General features: G+C 50.7%; 1 long non-coding RNA gene and 1 pseudogene across 1 annotated transcript; both read right to left on the reverse strand.

Moving 5' to 3' along the window:
• Window positions 1-1,180: 1,180 nt before the first annotated feature.
• On the reverse strand, window positions 1,181-11,978 carry LOC134808957 (uncharacterized). The gene is made up of 3 exons (XR_010153250.1): window positions 11,314-11,978; window positions 8,900-9,032; window positions 1,181-1,344 (listed from the first exon to the last, which is right to left on the reverse strand). It is a non-coding gene; the product is annotated as an uncharacterized LOC134808957 (long non-coding RNA).
• LOC129137718 (kynureninase-like) lies at window positions 3,110-4,970 on the reverse strand (annotated as a pseudogene).
• Window positions 11,979-18,236: the final 6,258 nt, after the last annotated feature.

Genomic DNA, 18,236 nt, shown 5'->3' on the forward strand with positions numbered 1-18,236 from the left:
GCCGCAGAAACCCCGGGCCGGGCTCCCTATGGCAGGGCCAGGGCGGAGGACTGGGAGACGGGGCGGGAAGGCGAGGCGGGGCCCGGCGTATCCCACGCACAGACCGCGCAGCGCGCACAGCCCCGGCCCTCAGGGAGAGCAGTGCTGGCTGCCCTGCCCGGGATCGTCCTCCCCTGCCTCGGCCCGGACACGGCCAGGCAGGACCCCGCGACACGTCAGACGCCCCACCTCACACTCGGGACCCTGAGACACTCACTGTTCACCTAACGACTCGCTCCCTCCTCCGCTGACGGAGGAGTCAGTCCATCGGGACTGGATGGGCTCCGTGTGCTCGAGTTCAAATCCTGCCTCACCACCCGCTGGCTGGCGCTTTTCTTGTCTAAGAAGAGCACCGCAGTTCCCTCTGTGTGGTGGGGATAACAGCACAGCCTGCCTCAGAAAGTTGCAGTGAGAACTAAATGCGTTCTGCTGGGCGCGGTGGCTCAGGCCTTAATCCTAGCACTTTGGGAGGCCGGGCCTGAGGACGGCTTGAGGTCAGGAGTTTGAGACTAGCCTGGTCAACATTGTGAGACCCCCCCCCCCCCCGTCTCTACAAATTTGTTTTTTTTTGGGTTTTTTTTTTGTTTTTTTAGCCGGAGCCTCGCTCTGTCGCCCAGGCTGGAGTGCAGTGGCGCGATCTCAAGTGAGCGATCTCAGCTCACTGCAACCTCCGTCTCCCGAGTTCAAGCGATTCTCCTGCCTCATCCTCTCGAGTAGCTGGGACTACAGGCGCGTGCCACCACGCCTGGCTAATTTTTTGTATTTTTGCTAGAGACGGGGTTTCACCGCGTTAGCCAGGATTGTCACAATTTCCTGACCTCGTGATCCGCCCGCCTGAGCCTCCCAAAGTGCTGGGATTACAGGCGTGAACCACCGCGCCCGGCCTACAAAATATTTTTAAAACGCGTCGATCAGTATAAAGCGCTGTGCCTGGCACATCCTGTGCTCAATCTGCTATTGTGACAAAATCGTGCTCAGGCCCCTGCCACCTGCAAACAAAGTCTCTCTCTCTTTGACATTTACCCACCACCGTTTCAACCTGCGCAGTCTCTCCTTTTCTCTCCCCTTCTGAATTTTAACAAATATCCCTCTTCTGTAAAGTGGCTGAAAAAAAAAAAAAAGGAAAACAAATCACAATGGCTTAGACAAATAAGGGTTTATTTCCCCTATCACTGTGAACCTGGAGACCAGCCATGGCTGGCATTGTTTCCCCAGCCCAGTGATGGCAGGGCTGACGTCCTCTGTAATGCGCTTGGGGTTTCCCCCTTGTTTACAGCGTGGCTGATGCTGCTCCTGGCGTTGCATCTGCCTCCGCATTTAAGACAGAAAGGAAAAGGAATGGTTACTTTCAGGGTTAATTGAAAGCATTTGTCACTTTCGTCAATAATCTCCCAGGCACCCCGCCCCCCTCACCCCCCACCCCCACCCCTGCCACACACACATAATGAGATCTAATGAGACTCCTTAGATGTCATTGGCCAAAACTGTGTCACATGGTCACTCCCAGCTGCAACAAAGGCTGAGAAGGTAAGTAGTTTCTCTTTTCCAGCCTCCACAGTGGAAAGCAGCAGGGAAGACGGGAATTGGGAATGGTACACAAGGATCAGTCAGCTATTATAATAGTGTCTACCACACCTTCCCCCTCCGTCTTCTTCCAGCCCCTACACTCCCCAGGACCTGCCTTCCAGCCACCCCTGACCTCCTCCTTCATCCAGGGGCCACCTGTTTCCATTTCTTTTGGGATATCAGAAGCTCAGAACTCTGGGGCTGCACTTTTACAGGGTAGCAATCAGATGACGCTGAGTAGAACCGCATCTTTCTTTTCCTTTTTTTTTTTTTTTTTTTTTTTTTTTTTTTTGAGACAGAGTCTCACTCCATCACTCCAGTCTGCACACTAGGCTGGAGTGCAGTGGTGCGAACACTGTAGCCTTGAGCCCCCGGGCCCAAGTGATCCTCCTACCTCAGCCTCTCAAATGGCTGGGACTATAGGTACATGCCACCATGCTCAGCTAATTTTTTTTGTTTATTTTTTTGTAGAAACAGCGTCTCTTGCCAGGAGCGGTGGCTCACACCTGTAATTCCAGCACTTTGGGAGGCCAAGGCAGGTGGATCACAAGGTCAGGAGTTCGAGACCAGCCTGGCCAATATGAAACCCTGTCTCTACTAAAAATACAAAAATTAGCCAGGTCTGGTTGTGGGCACCTGTAGTCCCAGCTACTTGGGAGGCTGAGACAGGAGAATCGTTTGAACCTGGGAGGCGGAGGTTGCAGCGAGCCGAGATCACGCCACTGCACTCCAGCCTGGGTGACAGAGTGAAACTCTGTCTCAAAAAAAGAAAAGAAAAGAAAAGAAAAAGAAACAGCGTCTCTTACTCTGTTGCCCAGGCTGGTCTCAAACTCCTGGTCTCAAGCGATCCACACACCTTGGCCCCCCAAAGTGCTGAGATTACAGGTTTGAGCAGCGCACCTGGCTTTCCATACTCAGATTCTGAAACACAGATCTCATCGTATCACTCCTCTGGCTCAAAATCACCCTTAATAATTGGCTCTACTAGAGCCCCATTTCCCTATACTCCCTGCCTTTGAATATCTCACTGTTGCAACACTGAAACACTTAAAGAATCTCCTCTGCTTTCTCTCTGGTTGCTTCTAGGATCTCCTCTTTGACTTTGGTGTTCTATATTTTCACTACAATATGTCCAGACATGAATTTCTTCCTACCTATCTTGCTTGGGATTCATTGGATCTCTAGAATCTGTGCATTTGGTGGTGCTTATTAGATATGGAAAAAAATGTCAGACTTTATGTTTTCAAATATTGCATTTGTCTCATTTTCCCTTCTCTGTCTGGAACTGCTACCTATGTTAGATCTTCCTGTTGTATTCTCCCTGGCTCCTAACCACTTTTTTTCTTTGTTTTCTCCTCCTCCTCTTCCTCCTCCTCCTCTTCTTCTTCTTCTCCTCCTCTCCCTCCTCCTCATCCTTCTCCTTCTCCTCCTCCTTCTTCTTCTCCTTCTCCTTGCTACTGCTGCCACCTCCTCCTCCTCCTCCTCCTCCTTCAGCTTTCTCAGGTTGAATTCTTCTTTCCCCACCACCCCCATTTTCCATTTATTTTTCTTTCTGGGTTGAATTCTGGATAATTTCTTCAAATCCATCTTCCAGATCATGAATTCTCTATTCAGCTTTGTCTAAACTGTCGTTTAAACTCTCCATTGAGTTTTTAATATGTTACTAGGTGTTAAATTTCTAGAAGCTCCATTTATTTCTCCTGCACATTTGCTTAGTTCTTCTCATTCCTCACCCTTTGCTCATGTTGCTCCATCTTCTCCCGCCTCTTCTCCTGGCAAATTCCTATGCAACCCATTTCTTTCCATCCCCAGGGAGCTTTCCCTGACCTCCAGGATGGACTGGGGCTTTCTTGGGCCCTTCAGTCCCTGGGACTCCTTTGTCACAGCACTGATCACCTTCAGCCATGATTGGCTGGGTCTGGATCTGCCTCCCCCCCTCAGACCTGTGCTTCTAATAAGCAGGGGCCATATCTGCATCCTCTCTCAGGGATAAGTACAGGTGGTTTTCAATAAACTTGTATAAAATAAAAGCAATTTCCTTAGCCCCCCCATCACTCCTTAGGCTTACTTGTTGTTTCATTTACTTATTTTTCTTTTCTGTAAAGTATATTACTTACTGCCAGCTACATGCAATCAATTGTAAAATACTTTCAATAACTAAAAATTGAATAATGGTAAAAAAAAAAACACACATCAGCTTTCAGTATAATTTGCTTAAATTGTTCTAGAAAACACTGCAAATTTTTGTTTCTGCAGAGTGAAGTACAGAAGTGAGCAGATTGATAATTTTTTTTTTTTTTTTTGGAGACAGGGTCTCACTCTCTTGCCCAGGCTGGAGTGCAGTGGTGCCATCACAGCTCACTGCAGCCTTGATCTCCTGGGATCAAGTGATCCTCCTGCCCCAGCCTTCTGGGTAGCAGGGACTATAGGTGTGTGCCACCATGCCTGGCTAATTAAAAATACTTTTTTTTGTTTTTTTTTTTTTTGTAGAAACAGGGTCTCACTATGTTGTCCATGCTGTTCTCAAACTCCTAGGCTCAAGTGATCCTCTGGCTTCGGCCTCCCAAAGTGGTGAGATTACAGGTGTGAGCCACCGCACCCAGCCCAGATTGATAAATTTATAAACATCATGGAAAGAATGATAGAAAGGAACTGGAGCCACTTGAATGACATTTGGATTCCACTTGTCATAAACCACTCCTCTTTTTTCTACCTCTTGGAAAACATCTTTCTTTGGAACAGAAAAATGTTAGTGTCAGCTGGCAGCCCTGATCCTCCATATGGGATGGAGTAATGGTCACCTCCAGGTCACCATTGGCTTCTTAGATTCTGCTTTATTTTTGCCATAGCAGTGCTAGATCAGGTATTCCAGATAACCAGTCAGCAAAATAGATTTTCTCCACAATGCTTTAATCGCTGCCTGCCTAAAGATCTCTAAACTGTAAGAAACAGACCAACAAAATGGGAGGATTTGAAATTTGGAATCCACTAACCCCAGGGATTAACTGCAGTTGGTTATCCATCTCAAATCTGGTGCTGAGTTCACAGCCAAACCACCCCAGCAGCACAGCTTTAATCATACGGGCATGCTTTTCATGGAAAAAGTACCTGCCAGACCTCCTGCTCCTGCATTCAAATTATTGTGGGAACACCAGTGGGCAAAGTCAACTCTTCTGTCATGTAAGTGAGTTCAGCATTTCCAACTGTACATGCTAGATCAAGCCAGCAAAACATCTCTTCACTTGTCCAGCTTTCGTGGTAGCAGGTATATTAAAGAGCTGCCCAGTATAAAAATGCAGCCCACTGAACAGGATTGCTGTAATTGAGCCTCCTCCCTTCTCAATTGCTTCAGGGATATCCTTTATTTTATTTTATTTATTTATTTATTTTTCTCAGATGGAGTCCTGCTGTGTCACCCAGGCTGGAGTGCAGTGACGCTATCTTGACTCACTGCAACCTCCACCTCCTGGGTTCAAGTGATTCTCCTGTCTCAGCCTCCTGGGTAGCTGGGATTACAGGCATGCATCACCACACCCAGCTAATTTTTTTTTTTTTTTTTTTTGAGACGAGTCTCTCTCTTGTCCCCCAGGCTGGAGTGCAATGGCGCGATCTCAGCTCACTGCAACCTCCACCTCCCGGGTTCAAGCGATTCTCTTGCCTCAGCCTCCAGGGTAGCTGGGATTACAGGCGCCTGCCACCACGCCCAGCTAATTTTTGTACTTTTAGTAGAGACGGGGTTTCACCATGTTGGCCAGGCTGGTCTCAAACTCCTGACCTCTGGTGATCCACCGGCCTCGGCCTCTCAAAGTGCTGGGATTACAGGCATGAGCCACCGCGCCCGGCCAATATCCTTTATTCTTAAGGTTTCCTCCCCCGTCTTGGCTTTATAATCCCCTTTCCTCAATGTTAACTCCATGGAGTCGTAGCTGTGACTCAATAGTATAATGATTAAAAGAGAAAGCTTTGGCTTCTATAAGAATTTTATACCATTTGGTATAGGCTTAAACAATAACTGGACTAAGGCTGGGCGCGGTGGCTCACACCTGTAATCCAAGGAGTTCGAGACCAGCCTGTGCAACATGGCAAGACCCCATCTCTACAAAAAAATACAAAAATTAGTCTGGCGTGGTGGTGTGTGCCTGTAGTCCCAGCTACCTGGGAGGTTAAGATGGGAGGATCACCTGAGCCTGGGAAGTTGAGGCTGCAGTGAGCTGTGATTGTGCCACTGCACTCCAGCCTGGACAACAGAGTGAGACCCTGGGTAACAGTAGAAGATGTAGATTAACAGTCAGCGCATTCACTAGGGCTATTTCTTTCTCGTAGGCTCCTATAGTCCTTCTGTAGGCCTACAATACTCTCATCTCTGTATCCCAAGGATGCTGCCTTCTTCGTGACCATAGGCTCCCATTTTGCCCCACTCAACTAGCTCTTCTTCAAGATCTGTTTTAACCATTTTTGGTTGAAGGCCAAGAGAATTTTCCAGGAAATAGATAGCATTTTCATCCTTATTCACTAAAGATAAATCAACTGGAGGCAGATCCTGCATTTTGGGGACATAAAAATACTCCCCAGCTGGGCACGGTGGCTCACGCCTGTAATCTGAGCACTTTAGGAGGCCGAGGTGGAAGGACCACTTGAGGCCAGGAGTTTGAGAGCAGCCTGGGCAACAAAGCAAGACCCCCTCTCTGGAAAAAAATTAAAAAATTAGCCGGCATAGTGGTGCAAGCCTGTGATCCCAGCTACTGAGGAGGCTGAGGTGGGAGGATCCCTTGAGCCCAAGAGTTCCAGGCTGCAGTGAATCAAGACCGCACAACTGCAGTCAGCCTGGGTGACGGAGCGAGGCCCTGTCTCAAAAAAATTAAAAACAAACAAACAAAATAAACCTCCCTGAAGTGCCTTAGCTTATGTTCCTGAACTAGGTGGAAAGTGTCCCGTCATCTGCTTGGCGGCATTTGAGTTCAACCATGATGCTCTGCACTGTGACAGCTGACAAATTGTTCTCAGCTAGAATTCTTATGTGATCCTCAGCTCCCAGAACCCCTCAAGAAACTTCTCAAGCATTCTTTACAAACGTATAGGCAAGACCACCTCAAACGACAGTGCCTCCACTCAGGGCTCCTTCCCCTAATCAGACTCAGGTAAACAAACACTTTCTTCCATGTACTTGCTTTTAACTTCATTAATTCACTTCCCCATCTGTAAATTCATTTCCTCATTCATTCATTTATTCATTATTCACTCGATAAGTCTTTTCTTTTCTTTTCTTTTCTTTTTTTTTTTTTGAGACAGAGTCTCGCCCTGTCGCCCAGGCTGGAGTGCGGTGGTGCAAGCTCGGCTCACTGCAAGCTCCACCTCCTGGGGTCACGCCATTCTCCTGCCTCAGCCTCCCGAGCAGCTGGGACTACAGGCACCCGTCACCACACCTGGCTAATTTTTTTGTATTTTAAATAGAGACGGGGTTTCACTGTGTTAGCCAGGATGGTCTCGATCTCCTGACCTCGTGATCCGCCCACCTTGGCTTCCCAACGTGCTGGGATTACAGGCGTGAGCCACCGTGCCCAGCCAAGTCCTTTCTTTTCTTTTCTTTTTTTTTTAGAGATGGAGTCATGCTCTGTCGCCCAGGCTGGAATGCAGTGGCACAATCTCGGCTCATTGCAACCTCCACCTCCTGGGTTCGAGCCATTCTCCTGCCTCAGCCTCCCGAGTAGCTGGGACTGCAGGCGGATGCCACCATGCCTGGCTAATTTCTTTTGTATTTTAGTAGAGACGGGAGTTTCACCATGTTGCCCAAACTGGTCTCAAACTCCTCAGCTCAGGCAATCCGCCCACCTTGGTAGATTACAGGCTTCAGCCACCGCGCCCAGCCTCAATACATCTTTTCTTTTCTTTCTTTCTTTTTTTTTTTTTTTCCTGAGACAGAGTCTCGCTCTGTCGCCACGCTGGAGTGCAGTGGCACAATCTCAGCTCACTGCAAGCTCCGCCTCCCGGGTTCAAGTGATTCTCCTGCCTCAGCCTCCCAAGTAGCTGGGACTACAGGCGCCCGCCACCACGCCCAGCTAATTTTTTTGCATTTTTTTAGTAGAGACAGGGTTTCACCATGTTGGCCAGGATGGTCTCAATCTCTTGACTTCATGATCCACCCACCTCGGCCTCCCAAAGTGCTGGGATTACAGGCGTGAGCCACCACGCCCGGCCTCTATAAGTCTTTTCTAAGCACAACATAGGTTGATGCCAGCAGATACGGGATGAACTAATGAGTGACAGAGGCAATCTGCTGTAAGAAATTCTAACAGCCAGGAAGGCTTCAAGTTGGGGTGATACTGGAGCAGGGTCTGGAAGGAGGAAAGTTGGGGAAAATGCTGGGATCCCACAGCAATGTGAAGAGGGCCCCAGTGGGAGGTCGCCAGCCCATGGGACGCAGCCCGTAGGACCTTAATGCTCCCCAGCATATGAGTAGTGCATGTTCTTCCTCTCTTTGCCGTGCCTGTCAGGAAGCTCAGAGCTCAGCTTGGTGCAAAGGTAGCAACTGTTGTTTGCCAGAGGTTTTGTAGTTATCTCTGTTTTGTCGCCCAAAATCTTTGACCTTTACATTGTCTATGTCTCTTATGGAAAACTTGAAATTGATGGAGTAAAATTAATAATAATAATAAAGACCTGATTCTCAGTAAGTGATGGATTCAGGATGTAAATGCAGCTCAGAGTCCAAGAGTTGTAGAGTGATACCAGGCTTGTATTAGCTATCACTGCAATAATGCCACATAACAAACCACCCCAAAACTCAGTGGTTTAGAACAATCATTTAATTCCCCCTGATGCATCTGCAGGTTAGCTGAAGGTCAGTTGGTCTTGGCTGGGTGGCTCTGCCTCAGGCTAGGCTGGGATACAGGCTCTAGGCTGGGCTCTGGCTGTTCCATGTGTCTCTTGGCGGGGCGAGGCTGAAGGGCCGGCAGCCATTCAGGGGGACAATCTTCTCACAGCAGAAGCCAAGAAGACAGCTCCACTGTGGAAGTGCACCTCAAGCCTTTGGTCTTGTTATAGCCACTGCTATCCCATTGACCAAAGCAAGTTACATGGCTGAGCCCAGAGTCAAGAGACAGGGAGTGTACTCTGCCCACCTAGAGGCCGTGGCCAGGGTGAGGGGCCAATGATCAATGCCACATGCCATTTGCATCATCCAGTCTGGTCTCCACCCCTGTTTCTCAGATGGGTACCCCAGGTGGATCAGTGTGGGACCAGGCAGGGTGCCCTGACTTCCCATTCCCTTTTCACAGCCCCGAGCAGAATCTCATATCACCTGGCTGATCCTCCTGGGGTGAGACCAATTCTGGAAACTGCAGTTGCAGGTGGAAGAACCTGGACTTCGGAATCACAAAGACCTGAGTTCTCTGCTCCCCAAGGCCAGCAGTGAGTCCTTGAGCAAGTCCCACCTACAAAGGAGGAAACTGAGGCTCAGAGGGGTTTAGCGACACATAGTAAGTGCTCCATCAAAAGTGGCCATTCAGGCTGGGCGTGGTGGGTCATGCCTATAATTCCGGCACTTTGGGAGGCCGAGGTGGGTGGATCACTTGAGCTTAGGAGTTCAAGACCATGGTAACATGGTGAAATCCCCCCTCTACAAAATAAAAAACTAGCCAGGCATGGTAGTGTGGACGTGTAGTCCCAGCTACTCAGGAGGCTGAAGTGGGAGGATCACTCGAGCCTAGGAGATCAAGGCTGCAATGAGCTATGATAGCACCACTGCCCTCAAGCCTGGGCGACAGAGTGAGACCCTGTCTCAAAAAACAAACAGCCAGGAGCCGTGGCTCAGGCCTGTAATCCTAGCACTTTGGGAGGCTGAAGTGGGTGGATCACTCAAGGTCAGGAGTTTGAAACCAGCCTGGCCAACATGGTGAAACCCTGTCTCTACTAAAAAAAATACAAAAAAATTAGCTGGGCGTGGCTTCCATGGGTTCCCTATCCCATGGAGAACCCACGGGACCAAGCAGGCAAGTGCTTTCGTGTATTGCTTCATTGAATCCTCACAACCACCTTGCCTTATAAAAGAGGTGTTGCTATTATCCCCGTTCCACAGAAGGGGAAACTGAGGCACAAAGCAGAAAGGTCACGTGCCTGGAATCACACACCAGAAAGTGGCACAGCTGGGATTTTAACCCATGCCTGCCATGCTAGGACCAGCATCCTAGCAGCCAGGCACCATCCCCCAGCCCAGGCTGACTGCCCGTGCCCAGCTGGACTCCAGGGCTTGGCAGTCCCCAGGATGAAAAGAGGCCCCTCCCTGGGCCCTTCAGGTCACTCTGCCTGGGGGTGACACATGCAGCCACATAGGTCTCCGTGAGTTGCGGTAAGGTCTTGGGTCTCTTTATCCCTGGCATGCGGCAGGGGCACTAAAGTGACCTCAGGGATGCGGAAGTACAGGAGCCAGATTGCCAGCTGTGTGGCTCTGGCCAGTCACCTCCCCTCCCTGAGTCTGTTTCCTCAACTATAAAAAGGGATCAGTAAATGTCTCTTACTCATGGGATTGTGGGGGATTAAATTATTTGATAAATAAATGAATCATTTAGGAAAGTTCCTGGAATATAGAAACACAAGAAGAGGCAGAGGAGGAGGGGGGACAATATTACTATTGATAATATTATCCTGGGAAGCTTTTGCTGCCAGAAGCAGGAGGGACAATTTGCTGGGAAGGAAGACCCTAGGAACCAGTCCTTCCTGTGGACCTGGGACCCAGCACACTGCAGGTAGTTGGAAGGGGCCTCAGACCATCTCTGGAAACTCCATTCTATAGACGATGAGACTGAGGCCTGGGAGAGGCAGCCCCTGGGTCCAGGCTGCTCAGCAGAGCAGGCAGGCTGCCTGGCCCCACCTGGCCCCACCTGGCCCCCGCCCTCCTTCCATCCAGTCAGTCCCCATCCACCAGTCCCAATCCACCCAGTATCCATCTACCCAGTTCCCATCCACCCAGTCCCCATCCACCAATCCCCATCCACCCAGTCCCCATCCACAAATCCCCATCCACCCAGTCCCCATCTACCAATCCCCATCAACCCAGTCCCCACCCACCCAGTCCCCACCCACCCAGTCCCCATCCACCCAGTCCCCATCCACCAATCCCCATCCACCCAGTCCCCATCCACCCAGTCCCTATCCACTCAGTCCCCATCCACCCAGTATCCAGCTACCTAGTCCCCATCCACCCAGTACCCATCCACCCAGTACCCATCCACTCAGTCCCCATCCACCCAGTATCCAGCTACCTAGTCCCCATCCACCCAGTACGCATCCACTCAGTCCCCATCCACCCAGTATCCATCCACCCAGTCCCCATCCACCCAGTACCCATCCACTCAGTCCCCATCCACCCACTATCCATCCACCCACTCCCCATCCACCCAGTATCCAGCTACCTAGTCCCCATCCACCCAGTACGCATCCACTCAGTCCCCATCCACCCAGTATCCATCCACCCAGTCCCCATCCACCCAGTACCCATCCACTCAGTCCCCATCCACCCACTATCCATCCACCCACTCCCCATCCACCCAGTCCCCATCCACTCAGTACCCATTCACCCAGTCCCCATCCACCCGTTTCCCATGCACCCTCACCCAACCCTGGTCTCCAGTCTCTCAGATTGAGGTCACCTCAGCTTCTCTGCACTGCAGTGGCCAGTGCAGGCCGTGCCCCCAGCCCCCCAGCTTGACCTCTGACCTTCCAGGACTCCAGGTTCCAACTCCAGCAGGTTAACAGTGTCAGTAATTCTGCTATCATTGCGCCTCCATGGGGTGCGGGGAGCAGGCTGTGTGGGCCCTTGGAAGCTCCCTAGGAAAGGATGAACCCCACAGTCCAGGGTCCTCTGCACAACGCTCAGAGCAGGATGGAGGAACATTGGGGGAAGAAGGTGGGCAGACCCCAGTGTAGGAGACACCAACATCCCCCACCCATATCCTGTTCTGAGGCCAGGAAGAGGCCTGACCTACCCCTCCTCCTCCAGTGAGCCTTTCGTGGCTGACCAGGAGGCAGCTCTGTACAAGGGCTGCAGCCCAGGGCTGTGAGCAAGGGCCAGCCCCACCCCTTCTGGGTCTCTTGTTCCCTTCATAACTGGAGGACAGATGGCAGCAGCACTCAGGAAAGGCTCAATGCTGATGCACCCGGGAAGTGCTGTGCTGCACGGGCCCAGTGGCTGGACAGGACTGTGGGAGCCCACCCAGCCCCTTCCTCCCTGTCTTAGTGTGTTTGGTGTTGCTCTAACAGAATACCTGAGACTAGGGCATTTACTTCTTTGTTTGTTTTTTAGACAGGGTCTTGTTCTGTCACCCAGGCTGGAGTGCAGTGGCCCCTTCAGCTCACTGCAGCCTCCACTTCTTGTGCTCAAGTGATCCTTCCACCTTAGCCTCCAGAGTAGCTGGGACTACAAGTGTATGCCACCACACCTGGCTAATTTTTAAAATTTTTGTAGAGATCGCATCTCACTATGTTGCCCAGGCTGGTCTCGAACTCCTGGCCTCAAGCAATCCTCTCACCTTGGCCTCCCAAAATGCTGGGATACCATGCCTGGGCATAATTAAATTTCGGCAGGAGCACCTCCTTTACGCCTCAATCTGTGCCTGAAGACTCACCGAGGCCAGCGCTGCACGACTCCAGGGGGCCATGCATGTGTCCTGGCCGACCATCCTCCCCTGACCAAGATGCATTCTGAAAAGATCCGGGGGCCGGCTCTGGGCCTTCACACATGCTGTTCTCTCCACCTGGAACACGCTTCGCTTTCTCAAACGCCACCTCCCATTTATTTTTCAGCATACAGTTTAAAAATAAATTCCTGGGAAACCTGCCTTTATCCAGCTGGTAAAGTTCTCCTGTAGGTTCCCACAGCACCCCCTGCCTCAGTCTCCTCCCCATCCTGTCGCCCCACTGCCCCACCACCCCACAACCCGCCGCTCTCTCTGTCTCCCCAGGCTCAGCCCTACTGGTGCCTCCTTGCGCCCGGACACGTGTAGACAGCGCCCTCTGCTGGCGACTCTCAGCTAGCCGCTCAGCCTCGCCCGCCTGGGTCCCAGCTCTGCCCCAGGCTCAGGTCGGGGGCCTGGAGGTCCAAATGAGGCCAGAATCCCGGGAAGAGTCACCCGGAGAGGAGCCTCGGTCTCGGAGCCACAGACCCTGCTCAAATCCCTCTCCTGCCTTCTAATTTTCATGTGGCCTCGAGCAAATCATCTTCCTTCCTTGAGATTCAGTTTCCCCTTCCGCAAAATGTATCCTCCACAACTCTTCCCCGAGTACTTACCGTGTGCTAGATACTGAGTTGGGCACCGGCGATACCGCAGGGACAACGATGAGCAAAGTCACTGCCTCAGGAAGCTGACATAGAGGGGACAGGCAATAAACAATAAACACAACGCGGAATGTCAGTTGTCTAGCACAGGGTGAGTGCTTAAAGAAGTGAAGCCGGACCGGGCGCGGTGGCTCACGCCTGTAATCCCAGCACTTTGGGAGGTCCAGGCGGGCGGATCACCTGAGGTCAGGAGTTTGAGACCAGCCTGACCAACACTGAGAAACCCCGTCTCTAACAAAAATAAAAAATGAGTCAGGTATGGTGGGGCATGTCTGCAATCCCAGCTACTCGGGAGGCTGAGGCAGGAGAATCACTTGCACCTGGGAGGCAGAGGTTGCAGTGAGCTGAGATCACGCCATTGCACTCCAGCCTGGGCAACAAGAGCAAAACTCAGTCTAAAAAAAAAAAAAAAAAAAAAAAAAAAGGCCGGGCGTGGTGGCTCAAGTCTGTCATCCCAGCACTTTGGGAGGCTGAGGTGGGCGGATCACCTGAGGTCAGGAGTTGGAGACCAGCCAGGCCAACACGGTGAAACCCTGTCTCTACTAAAAATACAGAAATTAGCCGGGCATGGTGGTGGGCGCCTGTAGTCCCAGCTGCTTGGAAGGCTGAGGCAGGAGAATCGCTTGAACCTGAGAGGCAGAGGTTGCAGTGAGTCGCGATCGGGCCACTGCACTCCAGCCTGGGCGACAGAGCAAGACTTCATCTCAAAAAAAAAAAAAAGGGGGAAGTGGAGCTGGAGGGGCCAGTGTGTATCGGAGGATGCGAGGGGAGGCCTCATGGGGAGGTGGGAACATCGATGCCCCCGCAGCACGCTGTCATAGCCATGCAAATGGCACGAACGCCCAGCATCCTCCCTCATGTGCTCTCCTTGGGCCACCTCCCAGCTCTCCATCCTACTTACTGTGTTTATCGTCTGCCTGCCCAGGAGAAAGTCGGCCTGTTAGTGCGGGGATTTTTGTCTGTCTACTTCCATGGGTAGCCCCAGCACTGAGAACAGTGCCTTGCACACAGTAGGTGCCCACTGGGTGCTGGTTTATCGATTTTTGCGCTAACCATGGGGCAGGACGGTGCCTCTCACTCAGCCGCCCACTCCTCATGGTGCCTCTCACTCAGCCGCCTGCTCCTCTATCAACTCTTCCAGAGCCAGCACTTGTGATCAAATAGGGGACAGCTGGGAGGCCATAGGAACCTAGAGGAGCCTGGCGGACTCTGGGGTGAGTGCTGAGGGGCTTCCTGGAGGAGGCAGTGCATGCTGATGTGAGACTTGAAAAGTGGGAATGACAAGGAGGAAGGGTGTTCAAGGCAGAAGTAACAGCAATGAAAGCTGTGAGGCATGGAGATTCTTCAAGTGATTCAAGGTAGCTGGAGAAGAGAGGGCAGGTGGCAGGGATGACCAGGTCAGAGAAAGACTTGAGGACCAGGCCAAGGGGCTTGGATTTCATTCTGGGGGTTGGAGAGGCACTGTGGCCTAATATGTGAACACATGGGCCCTGAGTGGTGCCCACCTGCTACTCAGGAGGCTGAGGTGAGAGGATCACTTGAGCCCAGGAGTTCGAGGTTGAAGTGAGCCATGATTGTACCACTGCACTCCAGCCTGGGTAACAGAGTGACACCCTGTCTTAAAAATAAAATGAATAGGCCAGGTGCGGTGGCTCACGCCTATAATCCCAGCACTTTGGGAGGCCAAGGCGGGCGGATCACAAGGTCAGGAGATCGAGACCATCCTGGCTAACACAGTGAAATCCCATCTCTACTAAAAATACAAAAAAATTAGCTGGGCATGGTGGCGGGCGCCTGTAGTCCCAGCTACTCGGGAGGCTGAGGCAGGAGAATGGCGTGAACCTGGGAGGCGGAGCTTGCAGTGAGCCGAGATTGCGCCACGGCACTCCAGCCTGGGCGACTAAGCAAGACTCCATCTCAAATAAATAAATAAATAAGTACATTAATTGACGTTTCAAAATTCATTCTATTTTTCTTTTTAATAACACTTTATCTATTTATAGAACAATTTTACATTTTATTAAGCCCCACTTTCTAGGTGTGAATTCTGCTGCTGTTGCTTGCTGGCAATGAGATGTTAAGTTGCTTAGGCTCTCTATGCCTTGGTTTCCCTGTGTGGAAAATGGACTTAAAGATATTTCAGATGGTTGTTGGTAAGAAGTGAGTTAGTACATCTGGAACATGTATCATATCCAGTAGGGGCTTAATTAATGTTAGCTGTGATTATTACATTCCTGTTTATTTTCCTCTACAGTAAGAGGAAATGCGAGTGAATAATTGGAATAACGGCCATCATTAAACTTAGCGTTTACCCAGCTCTTCCTGTCTTGGTTTGAGTTCTAAAATAGGCCGGGCGCGGTGGCTCACGCCTGTAATCCCAGTACTTTGGGAGGCCGAAGCGGATGGATCCTGAGGTCAGGAGATCCAGACCGTCCCGGCCAACATAGTGAAACCCTATTTCTACTAAAAAATACAAAAAATTAGCCAGGCGTGGTGGCACACGCCTGTAGTCCCAACTACTCGGGAGGCTGAGGCAGGAGAATTGCTTGAACCCCGGAGGTGGAGGTTGCAGTGAGTCAAGATTGCACCACTACACTCCAGCCTGGGCGACAGGACGAGACTCCGTCTCAAAAAAAAGACCCTGAGACAAGAATTTCGGTACTGGGAGTTTCTTTGGGAGGTAACCCTAGGAGGCACCAGCAGGCATGTGGAGAAGTGAGATCAAGGGGTGAAAGCCAAGAAGGAGCAGGTCACTGCTGCAGGCAGCAGAGGCTCAGTGCTCTTGGGCGAGCACAGCTCGGAAGTGTCCCAACAAGGGCTGGAGAGGGTGGCACTTGTCCTCATTGTTCTTTTGCCCTTCGCCCGGGCTGAGCATTCTCTTGAAGCCAGAGAAAGTCCGCAGGGTTGTTGAATATATCAAATAAAAATACAGGACTCCCAGTTAAATTAGAAAACAATGAATGAATTTTTTTTTTTTTTTTGGTATGAGAATGTCCCATGTTATTTGGGGCATACTTATACTAAATAATTTTTCAGGCCAGGCACAATGGCTCACGCCTGTAATCCTAGCACTTTGGGAGGCTGAGATGGGCAGATCACAAGGTCAGGGGTTTGAGACCAGCCTGGCCAATATGGTGAAACCCCGTCTCTACTAAAAATATAAAAATTAGCCAGGAGTGGTGGCCCTTGCCTGTAGTCCCAGCTACTTGGGAGGCTCAGGCAGGAGACTTGCTTGAACCCGGGAGGCGGAGGTAGCAGTGAGCCAAGATCGTGCCACTGCACTCCAGCCAGGGTGACAGAGCCAGACTCCGTCTCAAAAAAATAAAAATAAAAATAATAGTGACAATAATTTTTCACTATTTTTTCAAAACTCAATTTTAACTGGGAATCCTGTTTTTGTTTCTTTGTTTGTTTTGAGACAGAGTCTCGCTGTGTCGCCCAGGCTGGAGTGCAGTGGCGCGATCTCAGTTCACTGAAAGCTCTACCTCCCGGGTTCACACCATTTTTCTGCTTCAGCCTCCCGAGTAGCTGGGACTACAGGCGCCCGCCACCACGCCCGGCTAATTTTTTGTATTTTTAGTAGAGATGGGGTTTCACCATGTTAGCCAGGATAGTCTCGATCTCCTGACCTCGTGATCCGCCCACCTCGGCCTCCCAAAGTGCTGGGATTACAGGCGTGAGCCACTGCGCCCGGTCATCCTGTGTTTTCGTGGTATGATGCCGTAGGCATGGATAGGAAGTATGTGGCTGGCAGTTGCTGCTGGCTGCCAGCTAGAAGCTTAGCTGGAGCTGTTAGCCCAGGGCCTCAGTTCTCCGCATGGGTCTTTCTGTGTTGCTTCTTGGGCTTCCTCACAACGTGGTGGCTCATTTCCAGAAGGAGCATCCCAAATGATAACAATCAGAAGCTGCTAGTCCTCTTGAGGTCTTAACTTGGAAGTCCCAGAACATCACTTCTGGTGCATTCTAGTGGGGGTGCATTCTAGGGGTGAAAACAGCCACAAGGCCAGGCCAGATGCAAGGGGAGGGGAAATAGGCTTCACCTTTGGATGTGGGGGTGGCGGAGTGCACAGGGCAGGGAGAAGTTCTTGGTGGCCGCCTCAGTAGATAATCAACTACAGTGGGAAGGCAATTTCCTTCTTCATTCACTTTCAATCTGCTGATTATGCCCAGGTAAAATCTCTGCACAGTGTTAGGGCTTTACGTATTTTGCACACAGTTTTTCCAATTATGGGGTGTGACTGCTTAGTGAGCTATAAAGTTAGTATACGGAATCCAAATTAGTTTTTTTAAAACTTCTTTTTAAGGCCGGGTGCGGTGGCTCACGCCTGTAATCCCAGCACTTTGGGAGGCCGAGGCGGGCGGATCACGAGGTCAGGAGATCAAGACCATCCTGGCTAACACGGTGAAACCCCGTCGCTACTAAAAACACAAAAAATTAGTGGGGCGTGGTCGTGGGCGCCTGTAGTCCCAGCTATTCGGGAGGCTGAGGCAGGAGAATGGCGTGAACCCGGGAGGCGGAGCTTGCAGTGACCCAAGATCGCGCCACTGCACTCCAGCCTGAGCGACAGAGCGAAACTCCGTCTCAAAAAAACAACAACAGAAAACACGACTTCTTTTTAATTTGCAAATTAAATCTGAACACGCACAAAAGTGGAAGGTATGAGCCCTCACTACCGCCACTCAGCCTCGACCCCCACCTGTTTTTATACTTCTTGCCTCTACCCACCTTTGAGTGCTTTAAAAAATAAAACGAAATAGATGGAATAACATACAATAGAAAATATCAGAAAAGGAAGAATGTTACTTTGTGAAAAATTGTGTCTACTGAGTTGGAATATGAAACATGTTTGCAAAACTGTCCTCACACTTTGCTAAAACTCGTTTTTGAACAGAGCACTCATCCTACACAGCCTCTGTGGGGAAGCATCCAACACCATTTAATAACATTGTTTTGTTTTTATCCTATTCACTTTCATTGTTATTGCCTATGAAAGTGACACAAATTTTCCATTTAAGAGTAGCAATAGATAAAGTCCCCCTTTGAGTACATGTATTGACCAGGTGTGGTGGCTCACGCCTGTAATCCCAGGAATTTTGGGAGGCTGAGGCAGGAGGATGGCTTGAGCCCAAAAGTTTAAGACCAGCCTCCGCAACATAGCAAGACCTCGTCTCTGCAAAAAATACATCAATTAGCTGGGAGTGGTGGCACAAGCCTGTAGTCCCAGCTACTTGGGAGGCTGAGGTGGGAGGATTGCTTGAGCCCAGGAGGGGGAGGTTGCAATGAGCCGAGATTGCGGCACTGCAC

This window comes from Pan troglodytes, chromosome 19, assembly GCF_028858775.2.
Source record: "Pan troglodytes isolate AG18354 chromosome 19, NHGRI_mPanTro3-v2.0_pri, whole genome shotgun sequence".
Classification (NCBI taxonomy): Eukaryota; Metazoa; Chordata; class Mammalia; order Primates; family Hominidae; genus Pan; species Pan troglodytes.